Source organism: Macaca fascicularis, chromosome 3 (assembly GCF_037993035.2).
Source record: "Macaca fascicularis isolate 582-1 chromosome 3, T2T-MFA8v1.1".
NCBI classification, from domain to species: domain Eukaryota; kingdom Metazoa; phylum Chordata; class Mammalia; order Primates; family Cercopithecidae; genus Macaca; species Macaca fascicularis.
Window position 1 is genome coordinate 77,654,428 of NC_088377.1, and position 7,558 is coordinate 77,661,985.

Genomic DNA, 7,558 nt, shown 5'->3' on the forward strand with positions numbered 1-7,558 from the left:
TTCCAAATTTACATTAACTTTTGTGAATTTAGAGTACATCCCTAATCTTGTGAATCTAGATTACATCCTTAGATTCGATGTAATCCCGAGATTACATCCTCAACACTGGGCTCACTTTCTGTGAGATTTTGTCTCTCAAACCTTGGCCGTCTTTTACCTCTCCAATACCTTCAGATCTGTTTTTTTCATATTTCCTAATTTTTTGACTTCTTTTTGAATTCTGCTTGGAGAAAAGATTCATTTTAAAAGATAGCAACTGTTCCCTCCTTCGTGCAGGACAAAGAGGAAGCTACTCTGACATACTAATCACCTCCATAACAGCTCCAGAAAAACCACTGATCCCTGCCATGGGTTGGAAAGACAGGCCCACTGTGTGGAGTATGTGAAGACTGAATGAGAGAACCTAGTCAAAGTGTTTGGTAAGTTATTGTTTCTTTTTTCTTTTCCTTTTCCACGTTCTTGATAAGGAATGCTTGGTAAGTTTTTTAATGATCATGCTTCCCTCTTTGTTCCAGCCTCTAGAAAGGTCAGAGCCGTATTTTGATCCTTCTACCAACTTATGATTCAGAACCTTATAATAAGTCCTTTGCGGAACAATCTTAGCTCAATTTCATTGTATTGTCTGTATTCCAAGTGCTTCATCTATTTTCCGTAACTTTTGTTGTATTGCACGTGTCTATATAAGACACTCTCAATCATTATCATGGGAGGTGGAACATAAAGAAGCAAATTAAGTAATGAAAATAAAAGTATTTAGATAAAAAATACAAATAAATTATATTTATTTTTGCATTTTAAAAACACACTGAAGTTAGGACAAGGTAGATATTTTAAGCTAATGCACATATATTCACGTAAAGCATATTTTAATTTGTTACCTAATTAACTTTTTCAGATACTGAACATAATATTGCACTGTATCTGAAAAAAGTGAATTAGGTAACAATTACTTTTAACACCCAATTTGTTCCATGCCTGTATTTTTATCTAGGTATTTAAATGTTTCAGTCGTTTCTTAGATTTATGGACTCCTTCAGTATATCTCAGTGTATATTTAAGCTATGTGGCCAGAATTGAAATAGTAAATCTAAAACTACATATTATCTGATTTATGAATAACCAAAACTACTCCTAACGTCCCCTCTTTTCTGCATAGTGCAGTCTTCCTGCCTGTCTGTTTATGGTCTGTGGGTACAGTCTTCCTTATTCTTTTGTTATTCCTCTCGATCCTATCTACTCTCCATAGTCCCCCAAATCAAACCCTGCCACATAAGATGCTGACATTTCCTTGTAATCTCCAGCCGCATCTGCCTCTTTATTTCTCTCCAACATATCACGAGTTATCACGCAGGTTTTTATTTTATTTTATCTCAAAAAAAATCTTTACAGAAATGAAGAGACATTCCCAAACTGTGCTTGGAGGGTAGGGTGCGGGGCAATCCATGCCGGTTGCAGGCTGCTGGGGAGCTGCACGTGGAGTGCCTTGGATCCAGTGCAGTCTGCACCTCACAGAGCTTGTCACTGTTTAAGGAAACCAGGGAGACTTGGAAAAATACCTGGGACACAATTCTGCACATGACACATAGCATCAGAAGCAAGTATGTGAGTGCGCCAAGGTAGAACAGCTCATTCTGAGAACAGGGAAGTACTGAAAGGAAAATAAATTAGAGTAAATTCCAGGAGCATTCAGAATTTGAGTTGGACTCATAGAACTAGATAAAAAGCAGAAAGGACTATCAGAATAAAGTCACAGGTGCTGGAAGGCACAGGGCAGAGAAGAGCTCATTCTAGGTAAGGAATGGCGAGACATGAGAATGTGGGGTGGGTTTTCAGTAGAAAGCCTGAAAGACAGGCGGAGAAGTCAGGTTTCATTTGGCAGAAAATGAAGAAGTTTGTTCATGTGAAGTGAAGTGCCATGATTGGGGGTTTTCTTCTATTTTTGGGTGCTTCTCTTTGCCAGTTTCTGAGTGCACAGACTGAGTGCAATAGAACCATTAGAAACACATTGTAGTAGTCTCAAATAAAATGAGAAAGGAGCATCATAGATGAGGAGCAGTGGGAATGGAAGAAAAATGTAACAATCTCAAAGTAAATAAGGGAACTTGAAAGAACAGGAGAATTAGGAATGGGGAAAAAAAAAAAAAAAGCCAAGTCTCTCTCTTCTTTCTTTCTTTTGAAACTATGACTTTTACATCATTTATGTTCTGTTTATTAACGTCCACATAAAAGTTTATAGTATACATTCAGTAAGGATTATTTTCAAGCAGATCCAAATTAATAAAATAATTTCTGATAAAAGTTATCAGGGGCTAAGTTTTTCTCCTAAATTTTGATTCATGCCTTGAAAACAGTGGTGACTTGTCTTATCATTTAAAAGGTGGCTTCCTTGTATTTCTTTGAGGTACAGGGAAGATAAAAGTAAGTGTGAAATGCCAAGAATGGTCAGTAATTTAAAGTCTCTAAGTGTACACACACTTATAAAGTATATTTCAGCTAAAACTGAAATAAAATTATTATTTCTAGCCTTTTCAGGCCAACATGTGACATAGAAATCTAGATGTTGTTTATAGAAAATAATGTTCTGCCCTTGTTTATTTGGAACCAGCTTATCTTTCTTTCAAGCTTGTTCTCCTTAGATTCATCTATCATACAGGACCACCTTTTAGTGTGATTGGTTTTGTTTGTTTGAGCTTTGCCTTTAACGTGGACACTTGGCCGAGATTCTTTTCATTCTGGCTTGGAATAAAGAAAATAGTCTCCCTACTGAGATCTGATTTTGAGCTTGGGTCAACTGGCTGGTCCTCCAGCCAAAACAGTTTTAATAACTGTTGAATTTCAAATAAAAAGTGAAACTATTCCCAGACTAGTTAGACAGTATGCCTTGTGGGTGTAGTAAATGAAACTATACTACTGAATTTGGTTAATGTATTTGAAAATGTTTAAGCTTTACATAATGCATACAGCTGTGCTCAGTTTACGACTATCAAGATGAGGTGATATTTTGGCTTGTAAAGTATATGAAAATTGTAAAACAAATAGTTCCCCCCAAAATAATATGTACATTCTTCAGACTGAAACAAAATGCAGTGTTAATCACACAACAGTAGCTTAGTAAATGTTTAGTGAATGAATAGATCAAGGACTGTAATGTCTCTTCCCCCAAATTTGTCTCCCTTAAAACACAAAGGGGAAAACAAACAAAAATTGTCTTGCCACCACATCATGTTACCTACATGCTACAAAATGGAACAAACATATAGTATTCTCTTAGGGATTCCCACGTCCCATTTCCCCCAGGACTTCCTGTCCTATTTCTTTGTCACTGAATAAACAACCTTCTCTTCCTTTAAAACAATACTTAGTAATTATGTGTCTTTAAAAGTATCCTAAATATTTCCATTTTATTCGTCCTTTCTAATTTCATTTACCCCCTCTCTCTAGCATCTCAAAAAATGTTCAAAAGGAGACAACATTATTTAAAAACTCAGTCATGTGATTACAAAATCACTGTTATATGATTTCAATAAAGATTCATCATCTTTTGGGCTACTCTTCTTCCTAAAAAATAAAACAAAACACAACACACACACACAAAATTGAAGTTTACATGCAATGCCTCTAAGTTCCTTCTCTGGCTTGAAATTACAGCTTGAGAATTAAAGTAAGGTTAACATGGTTTGAGACTAATTTAGAAATTTTAGTCTTTATTATTGTTATTTTAATTAATTACCCCATTATACAGTAATTATCTTAAGATTTTTCAATGGTAGTTTACAAAAACACAAAGTGAGATGCATACAAATCAATAAAAGTTTTTTAATGACAGACATCAAGGTTTTTCTTATTTTTAAAATGTATTATAAATGAAATTAATTCAAGGACAGAACTTAAAGTAAATATGAGGACATACTGCGTTTAGAGCAAGAAAAACAAATGTTTTCCAAAATGTGCTTCACTGTTATTTGTTGGCTCCCTAATGACTTTAAAGAGTGATTACGCTGGTTCTTTCATAGCATGTGTAGAAGTATACCACTGTTGTAGCAGTTGAGATATGACAGAGATGGCTGAGTGATGAATGAGTCCCTTCTATAACTATTATTTACTTTCATGGTAAGTAACAAGTAGATAAAGAAGAAACCAGCTCCTAGAATGAAAGCAAAATTGAAAAAAATTCAATTATATCGTATACCAGCAAAGAAGTATAGTTATGTGTACACTGTCATCCTTTTTCAGTTATTTTTATTTTTTGAAAATTCAATCACAAAATATTTTAAAATAAATCTGTTAATTTTCCCCAAATTGCAGGCATTTTAGCATTTAACTGGAATACTCTTGAGACAAAAGAGATTGGAAAGTTAACAAGGGAGAAAGTGTAATAAAGAAATTCTAACAAAGAGAAATTTATTGTATATACTTTCCCCCTTAATAAAAAATAAAAAGAAGAAGTTGTCACAGGAAATTTTGCGAAGCATGGCAATTACAAGTCCAAAATGCCTTTATTTCCCTCTCTTTGTTTTTTAAGGTTTTCTTTTTCTTTTCTTTTATTACTATTATTATACTTTAAGTTCTAAGGTGCAGGTTTGTTACATATGTATACATGTGCCCTGTTGGTGTGCTGCACCCATTAACTCGTCATTTACATTAGGTATATCTCCTAATGCTATCCCTCCCCCCTTCCCCCACCCCACAACAGGCCTTGGTGTGTGATGTTCCCCTTCCTGTGTCCAAGTGTTCTCATTGTTCAATTCCCAATTATGAGTGAGAACGTGCTGTGTTTGGTTTTCTGTCCTTGTGACAGTTTGCTCAGAATGATGGTTTCCAGCTGCATCCATGTCCCTACAAAGCACATGAACTCATCCTTTTCTATGGCTGCATAGTATTCCATGGTCTACATGTGCCACATTTTCTTAATCCAGTCTATCATTGATGAACATTTGGGTTGGTTCCAAGTCTTTGCTATTGTGAATAGTGCCGCAATAAACATACATGTGCCTGTGTCTTTATAGCAGTATGATTTATAATCCTTTGGATATATACCCAGTAATGGGATGGCTGGATCAAATGATGTTTCCAGTTCTACATCCTTGAGGAATCGCCACACTGTCTTCCACAATGGTTGAACTAGTTTACAATCCCACCAACAGTGTAAAAGTCTTCCTATTTCTCCACATCCTCTCCAGCACCTGTTGCTTCCTGACTTTTTAATGATTGCCATTCTAACTGGTGTGAGATGGTATCTCATTATGGTTTTGATTTGCATTTCTCTGATGGCCAGTGATGATGAGCGTTTTTTCAGTTTTGCTTTTGTCTCCCAGGCTGGAGTGCAATGGTGTGCTCTCAGCTCACTGCAACCTCCACCTCCTGTGTTCAAGTGATTCTTCTGTCTCAGCCTCCTGCGTAGCTGGGATTACAGGTATGCACCAGCCTCCCAAGTAGCTTGGATTATAGGCATGCACCACCACACCAGGCTAATTGTTCTATTTTCAGTAGAGACAGGTTTTCACCAAGTTGGTCAGGCTGATCTTGAACTCCTGACATCAGGTGATCCACCCTCCTCGGCCTCCCAAAATGCTGGGCAAGGTTTTCTTTAAAAAGCTGTGCTACTACATTGGTCAGGTCTCTCTGTGGATAAACATTTTTGTGGGTGTAATTCTTGAATGCTCCCCTGTGAGTCACACCCTTGTGGACTCCCCTGCCCAGGAAGGTGTACCCAGCTGGGTTGGCGTGGGGTCCTGAGAACACCATGCAATGTCACACTTGTGATTATGCACAGGATACAGCAAAAGTGGAGGCACTACAAGGTGCAGGATGCCAAGTCATTTGGTTTTTAATCAATCTAAGAAAGATAATCTTGGGTGGACCTGATCGATGCAAGTGAATCTTTTTAAAAAGGGCTTCCTTTCCTGACGTCAGAAACTCAAAGCAGTAGAGACTTTCCACTGCAGCTTAAAAGAAGCCAAAATGAACTCTACAGCTTCCAGGAAATGAATTCTGACATTTATGTGAGTCTAGAATCCCAAGCCTTAGATGAGATTTCAGCCCCACCTAACGCATTAATTGCCATCTGTAAGACTCCATTAGAGGACCCAGTTAAGCCATAGTCAGATGCTTGATACGTAGAAAATATGATAATATGAAATAGGCTATTTAAGCCTCTAAGTTTATGGTAATCAGTTATCCAGCAAAGGAAATCTACACATAAACAAAGAAACATATATAGGTCATTTGCTCATTTGTTTCAAATTTTAGTCACCCTTCCAGGACTTAATTTCTTCAGAATTCATATTACATAAAACAATTATCTGCAAATTAAATAAAATACTACATGCAGAAGTAGAGATGAATTCATAATCATTAGTACAGGATGTTTCTCTTGCTTAAACCTTCTCTGTCAAGCAAAACTTCTTTCCTCTCTATGTTCGTTGGCAGAAAACATAGCCTCTCTAATGAGTGAAAAATATTCTTGAATCCACATTTTTTCTTTTGAAAATATTATATACTAAAAAATTCTAACACGCATATTGGTCACAGACTTTTGACTTTTAGGGCATCAACAGAGTGACTTGTTCTAACACACCACTTTTTCAGGAAGATAGAAAGAATATCTTGTAAACTCCAGGGGTTACAAATTATATTTGTGCATTTTGGGGAGCGGATGTTCACAGGCTTAATTAGATAACCAGTGGGCTTTCCTTAGGGGGAAATTTAACATTCACACTCTACACCCCAAACATCACCTTTTCATCTCCAGGGCCCAGCATGTCCTCTGATTATAATAGAAGTCACAGTGTATGTGCTGGATCGTAAGTGATAAAGGAAACATTTAGCAATGTGCATCTGCTTCTTGAATGTCAAGTATCAGGAAATACTATCCACAATGTTTTCTTTTCCTTAATTTCTTAGAACATTTATTTTATTTAAGTGACAATTTTATTCATGTCTTCTTTGATCATCTTAATGTTTCTCAATTACTTAAAGTTATTAAAATTTCAGAGAATATGGTATCTTTTGTCACTTGCCCCATTATTAGTACTTGAATTTTTTCTGCCCACTTATTTTTTGATTCTAATCTTATCTCTTCTACGTGTACAACTATTAGGCCTGATATCAGCATCTAATGCTGCTTTTGTTTTTCATTTCAAGAAGTGTTCTTGCTGGGAAAGCAATAACAGAAAGAATAATTTGTTAAAAAGCAGAATTGGGTTTGACTCCTAGAGGGTTTGACATTTAACCAGTTGCTTGACTCTAGGCATTTAATTTAACTCCCCTAAGTCTTAGTTTCCTCATCTCTAAAGTGTAGATAACAACAACACTTCTGCAGGTAGATGAAGGATGAGGGAACATTGATGTAAAATGCTTCTCTAGACGCTAATACCCCATTTAGTTGCGGATAATAACAACACTTCTGCAGGTGGATGAAGGATGAGGGAACATTGATGTAAAATGCTTCTCTAGATGTTAATACCCCATTTAGTTGGATGACCCTAAATGTCAGGATCTATTTCTTATCTAATGTTCTATCACCAAAACACTGCCTGCTACATAATGGTTATTGGGT